We start from the raw sequence: 15134 nt of genomic DNA on the forward strand, positions 1-15134 counted from the left end.
CATCTAGGCGAATAAATCAGTAGAAAAGAGTTCTCTCCCCTGGTATCTGCCTTTCAAGCAAAACATCACTACTAACTATCTGAATCTTTCCCCTTTCTGAAAATGTATTTTCATTATCAGTAGAAAAAGGACTTCCAAACTTTATGCTTAAGTATTTCCTTGTGACACAATTTCAAACAGATACAATACAAAATAAACAATGAATGATGAAAGCAACTTTTGATAAAATAAGCACATGGTAAACAATATCTTACTATTGTTTTGTAGATGTCACATGAAAAAAAATTTGATTACCAAGAATCTACTTAATAAGGAAGACAGACAAGTTATATATCCATAAGAATAGAGGGAAAACAAAGAATTATGTAACTCAATTAAAAACGCCACACGAAACAAGTCTATTTTGGACAACTGAAAAAAGGACATCATCAATTGTATTTCTGTTAGTCATACAGTTATGGTTGAATTCCCTATCTTATTATAACTTTGGTTTTAAGACTTTAATACCTCATTTAGTTTAATGACAAAGCTGTAATAGTGAACACAAATCTTCAATCCAGCTGAAATTTATGTACTTTTTCACCCTTCTGTATATTAAAGAGCAATCTGACACAAGTTGAGATTAAGTTATCACAATCAATTCAAGAACTATAAATCTAAACTTCAGGGAAATAAGTATTGTCGGTAATTAACTGCCTTAAATAAGTTAAAATAATCTACATTGGAGTTTTGAAAACTTAAAAGCTAAGTGTAGAAAAAAAAGTAAAATTGAATTCTGAAACAATTTAGTAGATATATAACAGGAGGCAGAGACTTCAAAATGTGTAAGTTAAACAAACTTGAAGGTGGAATTTGTTTTTTCCACTAATGCATACTCACTGTCAGCTTAAGTGGAAAATTCTGTGTAACAGTTTTAGAAAAAAATATTCTTCAGCAATATACAACCAAAATTGTTTTATATAGTTTTTTTTACTTTTTATTTGATTTAAAATGTTCCTTTAATTAATAAGCTGACTTTTAAGAGGAAGAAGGCATACAAATCCTATAAACCCCATCAATTAACACCCATCTATATTTTTGTCAAGACATGAAAGTTTTACAAGAAATGAAAATTTCAGGAAGAAAACAATAAATTTGTATGTTAATAGTCTTTTAAAACTGTTTTCAAAAGAGCATTCAAATCTAATAATTTAATTACAAATATTGAGTTTTGTTGTGAAAGATAAAATGAAAGATCGCTTTAGGCTGAAACTGTAAATATTTTGGACAGAGCTGAAGACATGACTATATAACCCAGAGATCACAAGCCATCTGAAAGACAATGAATTTGTTCTGGTTGAAGAGTATCTTGAAGCTTCTAATTTGACCGCTCCTAAAGAACATAGATTCTAGCTGTTTCCAGTCTCTGAAACTCTACATTTTCTTAGACTGACCCAAATTACCATCACCACATTGAACTTGTGGATATTACTTGTCAATTTCTACCACAGAAACTTCAGGCTAGATGTGTTTTAGGTAGCTATATTATTTGGTTGGGGGAGTTGGAATTGAGGATGAGCCAATGCTATCATAATTCACTGAAAAGCAAAATGGGAAATGAAATGAATTTAATCAGGAACAAGAAAATACTTCTCTCCACTAGTGAATGTTACAGCTGGGTCTGGGAACAGCCCGGCCCAGCCCACACCACCTACCTGCACCCACGAGTGCCAGATGCTCACTGGCACACACAACAGCTGATTCTGAGGATTAGCCTAGTATGGGTCCAAGGGATCTATCCAACTGGACTGCTGTATTCACTAGTGCACCTGAGAGATGAGCCTGATGGCAAACCAAGTTATACCACTGCACTCGACTAACTCATGGAAACTGGGGTTGGGGAGGTCAGCCTGGTGGAGTTTCTGAAGGAGCCCCCTGTCCAAGGGACATACTTGCAGAAATATATGAGATATGGGGACGGTAGCGGTCCAGACCAGGCCATAGCATTTACCAGGGCATGAGAATTTGAGCTGGAGCTGGCCAGGTCGGTGGCCAATGGTCAGGATTGGGCTCACTGATGCATGAGTGTCATAAATGGGCAGGGTTCCCATTTCAGGAAATATCCCATAGACATGCAGTCCAGCTGAGGAACATGTGTTACAAGATCAGGCCACCTCCACGACTGACTCCAGTGCAAGGATGAAAAGTATACCCAGATGCACATGAAATACAAGACAGCTCCTTTTATTCAGAAGAAAAACTTATGTACTCCATCAAAAAGTGGGAAGAAATCCAAGTGGTACAAAACCTCAAGTTCTACAGAAAGCACATAAGTCTGTGGACACTCTGAGGTAGTGATGGGCAAACAATAGGCCTTAGAACATGTACAGAGTGAACAATGAAGAACCTCAATGATGATAGATGGAACAGGTCATCTATTATATAATAAAATCAATCATGTGTTCGATGTGGGGGACACAGCCATAGACACTGGAGCGAAAGCCTCCAGCCAGCAATAAGAATCCACAAGCCAGAAGTCTCGCCTCCCTTGCTCCATGTCAATCTTACCCATCCACCACTCAAGTAATAACCTGAGGACATACTTTCCCCCACTAAGGTCCCTGAAGAAGCAACAAGGGGCCATCTCCATCGCCTGGCACTGATGTAGTTTGACAACAAGGAGCACTGCAGCTCCCCACCCCAACACAGGAGAGATGGCAGAAACATTTCTGTCATCCACTCTCCCACATCTCGATCTTCTCCTTCACACCCAGTGGTCCACATGGAACTGTAATCCTTACTTTTGTAACGACCATTAAGAAAGTAAATAAAAAAGAAAACATTAATCAGTATGGCATATGGAATTAAAGGCAGAATTAATAAAAGTAATGCTGATTTCCATTACTGCCATCTGTTTTGCTCTTGACCAAAAGGAGTAATAAAAATATGTGTAACATCTTAAACAAGCATATGGAAAACCTCAGTGTCAAATAAATCTTAAAATGATAAATTTCTAATGCTTTAAAATAATTTAATTGATTTATGAGTCACCAATTAAATAAAAGGGATGTTTCCTACGAGAAAAACAGTAAAGAACGAAGATACACAAAATTTTACAGAAGAGAAAACTAACCACAGCAAAATGAGCAAAGAAAACTTCCATTACTTTTAAAATCTAAGTAAGCTTTAAAATTAGTAACAGCAAATGGAAAGCAAAACAGAAACATTATCTGAATAAATGAATTTTCCAAAATTACATAAGGGATGGTTAGGTTAAAAAAAAACTTAAAGAGTAATGTTTTATAAAGAATAGTCTGTTCTATAAGAAAAATAAATAATGCAAGAAAGAATGGAAGGACAGATTTATTAAGCATTTTCCAGTATCTCTGTGGTAAGAAGTTTGTGATTCTTATCAGCTTACCATAATGAATCTAGACAAACTGATTGACTTTGCATAAACTCAGTGGCCTAATTTAATGAAATGAAAAATAGAGACTGGTAGTGTTCGTGTAAGTAAATCAAGACCTTTGAGACATACTCAGAGATCCAGGAAGAACGAGGTCTGAGTCTATAATTAACCATTCCTCCTACATGGCCCCAAAACTGTCAGACAGTCAACTGTAAGTTGCCATGTTTTGGGAAGGGAGATATGACTTTGTTCTTTTAAAACTTGTGAACATTCAACTTGATGAAGACAGTACATTTAACTCTTATATTAATAAACTTATTCCATGCCAAAGTACTGGGGAGATGCTGCTCCAGGCATTGCCAGGTTAGGTATTCTCTGGAGTCCTTCAACCGGGGATTCAACAGATATACTTGTTCTCCCGGCTAAGATTTGCTACAGCAAAATAGCATAAAGCAAATAAACAAAGCAAATGGGTTAAAGTTAGGAGAAACTTAGTTGTGAACTTCACAAAGTCCCCTTGTGTTCTTGATCTGACTGCAACACGAAACACCACGTTGCTCCCATAGTACTAGTCTTCACCCCCAGGGAAGTTCAGCAAGAAGACTCCTTCAGCAGGGTTTTATTGGAAGCCTATGTCTAGGCACCCCCTGCCTCAGTGAGCCTCAAAGACCCGACTCCCATAAGGAAAGCATGAGTTCTGCATACCCCAAATGTTGTAAGAAGAATTTAGGAGCCGTGAGAAGCCTTTAATGGCTCTAGGAATTGTGAGTATGCTCTGAAAATCCAAGTCTGCAGCCACCTGTCATGTAATGATCTTAAAGACAGGTATTTTCAGAGAAAGTTATGCTCTCTTAGGCCATGTCAATTCCTTTATGTTCTAAAGTAGAATTCTACGCTTATTATATAATTATAAAAATAAGTATCATAGGTTACTAGGGAAAAAATTTTTTTCTCAAGTGATTTTTACATCAGAGGCCTCCAGACCCCAAAGCCAAGCAGGAGAATCTTAAATGCAGATTAAAAATATAAATATGTAAGGACATCCAGCTGAAGCGCTGTGCTGTGAGCACTACCCTCTAGCAGCAACATGGACAATGAAATGTTAATCTCATACATGAAGAACCTGTTTAACCAAATCTAAGATTTTCCTTTGAGAAAGAACACTAGAATAAGCTTAAGGACCATGTCATCAATGAAATAGAGGTTTCTAAAAGATGATTAATGTTACTTTTCATCTTACAATTTTCAAATTCCTCACCTATAAGTTCCAGTTTTCATTCTCTAGGGACTTGAGAGGGAAAGGAATTATGATGTACGCCAAGCTATGAGTGAATTAGAAATATTGCTCCATGTGCTTCCTGTTAATAAATGAACTGAATCACCTCAACTAAATGGTTTGCTCTGAGTCAAAGTATGAAAATGTCTGGCAAAGGGTACAATAAAACAGGCAATTTACTTTTTCTACCTCAAAATGTCATCAGACAGCCCATAACACAGCTGATCTATCAGTTGATTAGAGTCCCATAAAAATAAAATGAAATTTAGGAACATGGTTTTATTTCTTGCGCATTGCAATAGACAAGGCAAGATTTAGATTTTCAGGTTAATCTATTGACATAAGACTTTTAAAGCTTACCCTTACAAAGTATTGGGCAGATTATTTCTGAAAAATTAGAGGAGCTAGACACTAACTTTTACAAGAGAATACCAGAAAATATATACTTCAGTGGTCATTATGAATATGGTATTGTGCATGTGTGAGACAGAGCTATTATAATTATTCTTTTTATAGCCTAAAATTAATCAGAAGATGGAGTAAGAACTAAAACTGCCTCCCACATTTGCTAAAATCTGTAGATCAGCTCATTCCCATTTTATTTTTGTGAAATACAAGCAAGATCCCTAAAATCAAGAAAATCATAAGGAAATTATGTAGACTTCCCATTGAATTGCAAACGACTAAAAAAGTTTCATTTACAAGTGACTTGTATAGAAACTGAAAATATGGATGAATAATATATACATTTAATTATTTCCGGCAATCAGAATATAAGGATTCTAATTAGTTTAGATGTGTGAAATATTCAACCTTGTAATCAAGTAATGGGAATTTATTAAGGAAAATTTGTCACAGTGATAATTCTAGTACTAAGATTTTTGGGAAATATCTTTAAAGTCAAAAACTGTTGATTATTTCACATTCTGCCAATGAACTTTATAATAAAATGAAACAGAGCCAAATTTTCTTGGCAAGCAAGTATAATCAGATATAATGACATTTATTTAATGAAGTTACATTTTGCAACCTAAGCCTATTTGCCTAATGTTCAATTTATTTGCAGTCTAGAATAACCTCTGAGATTTTCCAAATATGGATGTTACTAATCCCACTAATATTACAGTAATAAATAGGAGTCATTTTTAAACAGTGACTAAATAGCAAACTTATGAAGAAAAATATGTACCTCTTAGCTATTCCACAGTTTCTGTGGATGAACATTTATTAAACAGTTCATCAGAAAACCATGAAGAAAAATCTTACATCTTGATCTGTATATTCCTACTGAAGCAATAGAGTAACCTTGAAAAAAGAAGGTAATTTAAGACTTTATCTTTTATGAGAAATGTGTAGCTTGCTGAGGAAAAAAAAGGTAGTCTTATATTACAATAAAAATGATACTTTAAATTGAAATGTTAATGAAGTAGTCACAGGATGTGGTTAAGAACTTGCAGTTTTTCAACATAATGGTTACTCAATACTATGTCAATTAATTCCATAACGTTATAAATTGTTGCTGATGTTATGTTGGGGCCTTTAATTGATCGGGATGATACTCTGCCTGCTCTACCTTCAGACCAGAGAAGGTCTCCCCAACAAGCCGTTGAACTTATCTGCACAGTAAGATGCTGAACTCTATGCTTGGTAAATGCTTGCAATGAAAGAATCTCAACTGAACTTGAACTGTGGTTATGCAACAAGGTGGAGGAATCCACCATGGGGGGAAGGTTAGGAGAGGGGTGGGGGGAATCCCAGTACCTATAAAACTGTGTCACATAATACAATGTAATTAATTTAAAAAATGATATTTTTAAAAAGATATTGAAACATGCTGGTGAGGAAATGGATAAAGGGGAACACTCCTACACTGTTGAGGAAAATGTAATTTAGGGCAGCCACTGTGGAAAACAGTGTAAAGATTTTATAGAAAACTAGAAATTAATCTGCATATAATCCAGCAACCCTACAACTGGGTATATCCAAAAATATTTGAACACAATGTATCAGAAATACTTGTGCCATCATGTTTATAGCAGCATTGTTCATAACTGCAAAACTTGGAACCAACTAAGAATGTATATCGTCAGATAAATGGACAAAATTTGGTATATATATACACACAGAACATTATTCAGCAATTAAAAGAAAGGAAGAAATTCTACTATTGGTAGCCAATGATGCCATTGAAGGACATTATGTTGAATGAAACAAGGTGGACCCAGAAAGAAAAACACTGCATGTTATCTCTTATTTCGTTTAAAATCAGGCTATATCCACTTAGCCCCACAGGTGTCTATATTAATTATCAGAGCAAAGCATTTTCTTACCCTTAGGCTTATGCTATACTTGGTTTATTAAATTTTATATAAAAACTGCCTTCATTTATAATTCTATAAGTCTAAACAAATATCCCCCAGAAAACAAGAAAAGATAGTATATTGTGTCTTTATATGTTACATGCTTCTAATTACACTTTCATTTATGTCCCAGTGTGTTTTTTGCCAATTTAAACTGTATTGTGAAGCCTGTTTTCTGTGCAAGTAGTTAGAAAAACATGGCTACATTAAAGGGAATAGTTCTGGGTCTCTAGGTACACAGGCCTGTGTGTGTTTGCGTAGAATGGCATGGACCAGCAGTAAGAGCAAAAGTGAATCTGAGAGTCTGCTAAAAAAAGAAAAAAAAAAAAAGCAAGAGTTGTGGTGATGAGTGCTGTGGCACAAAAGGTTAAGCCCCCTACCAAAGTGTTAACATCACACAAGGGCACTGGTTCAAATCCCAGCTGCTGCATTGCTGATCTGGCAAATGCACTTGGCAAAGCTGGGGAAGACAGCCTCAGTGCTTGAGTGTTTTGTCAATGGGGGAGACCTGAATGAAGCTGTGGAGTCTAGACTTCAACCTGGCTCACCCTGGGCCATTACCACCATCTGGGGAAAGAACCAATGGATGGAAGATTTCTGTCATTCCCTCTGTCTTTCAAATAAACAACAAAACAGAAAAGATAAATGTGAAGCAACCAATAACCCATTCTAGAAGGATTTCTCTGAACGATTCATAGATTAGAAAATGTTTCATATAATTGGTTTTTTAATTCAATCATGTTTTCCTGCTTTCTCATAAAGTTTGTTTTCAAAACATTAATTTTTCAAAGAACCGATGCATGTAAATACTCTTTTTTTTTTAATAGATAAACATTTACCACATAAACCATACAGGATGAATTATAAAAATACAGAAAATATGAGCAGATGAATAATGAATAAATAGATTGGATCCAGAAAGAATAATAATTAAAAAAAATAAACCTGTATCAAAGAACACCCCAGAACGAAAAGACTTGCTTCTGAAATATATCTTTTTTTTTTTTGCCTTTTTTTTTTAATTATTTATTATTTAACTTCAGTAATTACATTGTATTATGTGACACAGTTACATAGATACTTGGGTTCTCCCACCCCTCCCCAAACCCTCCCACCATGGTGGATTCCTCCACCTTGTTGTATAACCACAGCTCAAGTTCAGTTGAGATTTCCCCATTGCAAGCGTATACCAAACATAGAGTCCAGCATCTTATTGTAAATACTCTTTTAAAGCTTAGTAAGAGCTTAGAATCATCCTGTTCAAAGTAGAGGACTCCAAATCCTGAGTATCCTGATGTCTAAAAATCACAATTTTAAACCAGGTCATTTCTGATACTGGGATACAGATGAGATAGTAGGTGGAATTTACTAGGTGTGTCCACAAAATATACCCAGAGTAAATCAGCTAGCTCCACACACGTATATAGACAGATACATAATACATTTTTCTAAGACAACATCTATAAAAATGAAGTTATTTTTTGGCTCAAATCAAAACGAGTGACAGTGATGTGAACATACTCAATACAGATTAAGACAAATACCACATTCTTATCTGTAAGGAGCTTTTAGAAACCTATCTATTCTCATTTAATATGAAAGGCATTGAGACACAGAGGAAACTGAAAATCCTATTTGCACAGGCATAGTAAGAATATTTATCTGTTGCATACAACTAGATTTCTAGTATGCAGTTTTTAAGGCTCATTTAAAAAAAAAACTGATTCAGGATGTGGTTAAGAACTTGCATTTTCATATTGGTCACTCAATACCATGTCAGTTAACTCCATGATATTGTAAATTTCCATGTTTCTTTCTATTGTTGAAGTTGTGTAGTGGCTTTTCATTGGAGGGGATGATATTCTGCCAGCTCTACTTTCAGACCAAGGATGGTCTCAGAATGAAATTGCTGTACTTTCTGCATGGTCTATTCCTGCAATGAAGGAAGCATGACTGGTTATGAACTGTACTACTGTAACAATATGGAGGAATTTAATATGGGGGAGGGTTTGGGTGAGGCTGGGGGAATCATAGAGCCTATGAAACTGTGTCATAAAATGAGATAATAAATAAATAAATAAATAAATAAATAAAGTCACCAGGAATAAAAGTTTCACTATTCTTATTCAAAATTACAGAGATAATTAAGTTAGTATAATTATTTTAAGATGTATGTATCATTTGAGATCAGTAAATAGGTCATGTTTACTATCCCCTATGCCTTTGAAAAGTAGGAAATAAAAGTAATAAAGATGAAAAAAAACCCTGAATCTAACCTGGTTAATACAAGCAAATTTTACAGCAACATGTCTATCAAATTAGCCATCTGTCTTATTTCAGGATGCTGTAACAGGATGGCCCTATAAACACCAAACATCTAATTCTCACAGCTCTGGAGAACACACATATAAGGGTGGGAGCCTCCTCAGTAGACTGTCCACGTCTCAATGTATGGGGCAGAGAAAGAGCAAGGAGCTCTAAGGGTCCCTCTCATAACCGCACCAGGCCTGTTTGTGAAGGCAGAACTCCTTAACAAAGCCCTGCATGCTAACAATATCATGTTAGGAGGTTAGGTCTTCAAAACTAGCATTGAGCGTTAAGGGGGACAAAAATTCACACTATAATATGATGAAGTGAACTGATAAGGGCAAGAAAGAATGAGAAGTGTTTTTATGCGCCAGTTCAGTGCTTTATATCTTCATACAATATCCAAATATTCTTTCCTATTTTCAATCACATTTCTCCTGTATTTTAGTCTTTATAGAAAATATCCTTTTTTTTCCTTTTCTAGCAATATATGTGTTTGTGAAAGTCACACTGCATGAGACACACTCTTTCACTATCAAATCTCACTCCTTTCTTGACTAACGCATGTCTGAATTTATAAATTGCTTCAGTGAAACCAATCTCTTATCTCAACTCGTCTCCCCTCCACTCTCTCCTCCACACTACTCTGCTCTCCTTCTCTGCCCCATGCCCCCGGCATTCCGTTTCTCCAGTCGGATTCCCTCCATCCCTAAACTTGCTTTCCAGATAATTTCTTCTTCTCCGTCCAGCTGATTCTATCATTAAGCATATGTATTTAAGTGTAATTTTACAAAACTAAAGTTACCTAGTATCCTTGTTTGATAACAATTTATGAAAATTATGTCTTACTTCACTTAATAACAGTAACTCAACATTTGTAATGTAGAAAGAAATAAGCCTAGGAAACAAGAAAACTGTACTCTACCCAGTCATGTACAAATCAATATAAACATATATTTAATGTCTCTAGTGTGATGATTATTGAAAAGAGGGTATTATGTTATTTGTTCTACATTTAATTCTATATATTCTTATTAATTTAAATTTACTGGAAAGCCTTAGTCAAATCAAGATCCATCTCAGCTTCAGGATATAGATTAAATAATTTGAATCACCTCATTATACATTAACAGAAACAAGACTAAAAGTCAAACATTTTGCTATATGCAAGAAGTTATACATTATCTGAAAATATGAAAATTCACACACTTAGAATTGAAACCCAAACCAAACAGCAACCACAATCAAAATGAATAAAAAACTAAGTTATCAATTCCTTTCTATCCAAAGTACTCATTACAGAAAGTCTAGCATAAGGTTCACAAATCTTCCATGCTATTTCACATATTAATGTTATTTGGAAAACAACAAAAGATAAACTGAACCATGAGAGACAGTCCTATCTACCAAACTTAAAACATAAATCCCAACGCCGCAGAAGCCATAACCTACATCTTTTAAAATTAAAAAAAAATTCACAAAATGTATTAATAATTTACGTATGAGCAGAGGGCTAAGAAACTCATTTTAAAAAATCAGTATTTTTAAGATTGGCTGTTAACTCTGAAACAGAAAATAAATCAACTAGAAGTACTATTTTTAAAGTCACTGCAATAAGAAATGAAAATTGAGAGCAATAAAACACTTTCCCCTGGAATAACTACAATATAGGCAACGATTATGATCCCTTGAGTTTCCATAAAAGTTCTGCAATTAATGAAGGTTAGGTTTTTAGGTAAGTATTTTTGTGACTAAAACTAAATAAAAATTTATACACCTAGAACATTCCAATAAGAGATTATCACCTTACTCTTTTTCACTGATTATAATCCCTTTTAATACATGTTTACTACAAGATAAAAATTAAAACCATTAAAATCGTTACAAATAATATTTTCTTATTAATATAAAATTTGTTTATTAGAAGTTTTAACATAAATTGGCTTCGTGTAAACATGGAGCCCAATTAAAGAAAAAAAGCGCATCTATTCAGTCCCTAGAGAGTAAATCCAGATTGATCTATATGTATAGCCTATATTCAAATAAGAATGTTCATGATTAAATAGTGAAAAATTTCACCTAGTGTTACAAAAATCCCTGATGAAGACAATAAAAGGAAAAAATCATATAAAAAGGCAGTATCCTCGGGTCCAGCACAGTGGCCTAGCGGCTAAAGTCCTCGCCTTGAATGCGCCAGGATCCCATATGGGTGCCGGTTCTAGTCCCTGCAGCTCCACTTCCCATCCAGCTCCCTGCTTGTGGCCTGGGAAAGCAGTCGAGGACGGCGGAATGCATTGGGACTCTGCACCCACGTGGGAGACCTGGAAGAGCTCCTGGCTCCTGGCTTCAGATTGGCATAGTACTGGCAGTTGTGGTCACTTAGGGAGTGAATCATCGGACGGAAGATCTTCCTCTCTGTCTCTCCTCCTCTCTGTATATCTGACTTTGCAACAAAAATAAATAACTCTTTAAAAAAAGATATTAAAAAAAAGCAGTATCCTTAAGGAATCGTCAGTTCCTTTTTGTTTATTCTAGTGATGAATTTTGCATTTTCACATTGCTACCTGGATTTTCAAAAGGTTCCACAACAACTAGCTTAATCATTCACCCACATTGCTATAATAGAACCAAGAACTTATGCACATACATAATTTATCATATTGGCATCAAGGATAAGTTAGTGGTCAGGCTAGAACTTCTAACATTCAGTGATGCTATCAATGCAGAAATGGGCAAGTGTCACAACAATATTATTACTGTATGTTATAATATGCTTCTTAAATTGGCATGCAATAAAGCCAGAGATATACAGAAATCCACATAAATAACAATGCGTTTAACAACAGTCAATTTAACTTGAGAGCAGTCACTCTTGCCCACAGGCCATGTAATTTACTGACTTCTAGAATTAAAATTTGCCTTTTACTAGTGGCAGTTCGTAATTTTCACTTGGATGCAGTACCGGACAGAGCTGAAGTCAGAATCTGAACTCAGGCTTCAGAACCAAAGCTGCTGACTCTCTTTGATAGCAACTTAAATATATAATAGTAAGTGCAATGCAAAAATGTTGGGGTAAAAAGGAAAATAACATATTTGTAAAAGAGACAGCAATATGTTAAAAGAAAAAGCACATTTCTAAAGTTAGGCATCCAAATCCTAGGAAAAAAAGGCCCCCTAGGATGTCAGTATATCTGGTAAAAGTTAGAGGGAACTTAACCAATGCTTTAAAAACAAATTTTTCTTAAAATGACACTTAAAAAATTCATGGTATGTTCAAGGATTATTTTTTATAGCTAATGACAAAAGATGAATTGCCACAGTCACCCACCAGGTAGCTTGATACATTGTCAACAATGTTCAAGCACATTACAAAGTATAGTGTGTGGCCAGGATGAAAATAATGACCTGCAATGAGTTTGAAATCTGCCCAGATGGAGCAACCTGATTATTAAACAACATCGCATCTCATTGAGTTACAGGGTCCAACTCACCCTGGTTCCAGTCTAATATGCTTTCTCCTGCTTACTAAGCACCACCAACAGTAGCTTTTTTTTCTGTCCATGAATTAGAGAAAAGCAAACTCAGGTAGTTCACAAGAGCCGTAACCTCTGGTTGGAATTCTCTGACATGAGTGGGGCCACACCCAGCAACATGTCCATCAGATTTGCCTCAAAAATTTCCTGACAGCCTTTCTCCAGAGGCAGTTCCTCCAAGAAGCATGTCACTCTCATCTAGGTTTCAACTGTCCTTGTGATTCTATGATTTTTTGGTCAGATCTATTACTTTATCTCATCCTTTATTTTCTCCCTAGCACTTACCGCATCATCAATGCAGCAGGTATTATTATTTATGTGTTATCAATCTTCTTCAACATAATAGTCTACCCCGAATGTATGGAAACCTCAAAAATTGCATGGAAACAGAATTAAAAGATAAAACTATTTCAGGGCAAATTTTTTTGAAATATATGCATTTTTTAATATTAGCTATATTGCATGAAGTTTTTGAAGGTCTGTTAAATGCATGGATTCCAATAAAAATTTTTGCACCCAAATACACATTTTTTTCATGCTGTTCCTCACATACTCGTGAAAGTTCATTCATACAGGTGTCTTGCTGGATTTATTACTGCTGCAACTCTGCCAGGCAGCTAGCCAGTGCCTGGCACTGAGAAACTTATTAAGCACTTGGGAAATGCTCAAATGAATAAGCCATAGAGGGTAAGTGCTGACTGTGACATCTTAGTCCATTTTTCTGTCCAGTGCTCCATAGTCTATTTCCCAACTTTAATCACTTTATTTTGTAGAGCCAAATGCAGAAAAGGGGAAAAACTAAGCCCAGGCTTCAGAGGTATCCAAAACCAACAGTACCTTTTCATTTAATTTAAAAATTTTTATATTTTAAAGTCTGATGGATAGCAGCTGCTGTCTAAAAATTGGTTCTCTGGCATGGAAACGGTGCAGGGGTATATGGTGCCTGCCTATGCACAAATAGGCAGATTTTAATATGATAACATATCCTATCATTTTGTTTGTGTTCATTGTAATATTATTTAAATATACTTATCTTTCTCTTGCATTTTAAAGTACTCATATAATTTGACACATCAAAATATTTGCCCGCTTTAAAAACCATTACACTTTTTCCTAAATGCTCTCAAATTTCTAGTACCACATATAAGCATTAGTAATCCAAACCTGTCCACTTTTAACTTTAACTCTTCATAACAAAATATCTCAAAATCAAAATTTTAATTTTAAGCTTTATTAGAATTTTTATTCCCATTACATTTTGAGCTTGTTATCATTTATAAAAACCTTACTGTCATGCAACATAAAAAAGTGCAGATAATCGGGATCATATAGAAGATGTTTCTGTCTTAAGAACAGTTATACTCTTGAATATCAGTGATTAATTTTGTTTTGGTCCTCAAGATCCTTAGGACTGAGTCTGTTACTTCTACAAAAACTAATTCTTGTAGCTAAAAACATTACACATTTAGACAGCATTTGTTGAACATAAGTATATTGTATTAGTGTGTATGACACATTTATTGGATCAATGTTTAACTTTCCTATTACACGACTGGTTTCCACATAAGAGTGAATCAGTAACCTACACACCACAGCTTTTTCTATATAATCACTGGCTTTGGGGTAGAAAGACAAGACTCTGAATGCTATTATTTGATTAAATCAGATATTCAGGAAAGCTGCTTATTTGAGCAGCTCTCTCTTTCTCTAAGAAAAGTCCTACCGAGTTTCATTTTCAAAACGTTCAACCTTCAGTAAAGGTCAGGGAATAGTTTTGATACTTTCCATTACATTGACATGTAGAACTGTCATTGTGAATACTTCCGACCACATCCCTCAATGGCTGCCAAAGAATGTATAACATGAGATACTGTCAGAATCCTTACACAGAACTTAACTTCTTTAGAGGGTTTCCTCTCTCCTTTGGCTGCTGATAATGTGCTTCTAAGAATAAAAAGAATAAAAATCTTTTACTGAGAATTCAAAATGTACCAATATTGTATCTATATAATGATGGTGAATTTTTTTCAAGATTTATTCTTATTGCAAAGTCAGGTATACGGAGAGGAGGAGAGTCAGAGAGGAAGATCTTCCGTCGGATGATTCACTCCCCAAGTGGCTGCGGTTGTCAGCGCTGCATGAATCCGAAGCCAGAAGTCCGGATCCTCTTCCGGGTGTCCCACACGGGTGCAGGGTCCCAAGGCTTTGGACCATGCTCGACTGCTTTCCCAGGCAACAAGCAGGGAGCTGGATGGGAAGCGGGGCTGCCA

The 15134-nt window shown here is 35.4% G+C and overlaps 1 protein-coding gene across 1 annotated transcript in view; it reads right to left on the reverse strand.

Moving 5' to 3' along the window:
* The window catches only part of GBE1 (1,4-alpha-glucan branching enzyme 1), a 301333-nt gene that overhangs the window by 95406 nt on the left and 190793 nt on the right, over window positions 1-15134 (reverse strand). The window lies entirely within an intron of this gene.

This window comes from Ochotona princeps, chromosome 3 (assembly GCF_030435755.1).
Source record: "Ochotona princeps isolate mOchPri1 chromosome 3, mOchPri1.hap1, whole genome shotgun sequence".
NCBI classification, from domain to species: domain Eukaryota; kingdom Metazoa; phylum Chordata; class Mammalia; order Lagomorpha; family Ochotonidae; genus Ochotona; species Ochotona princeps.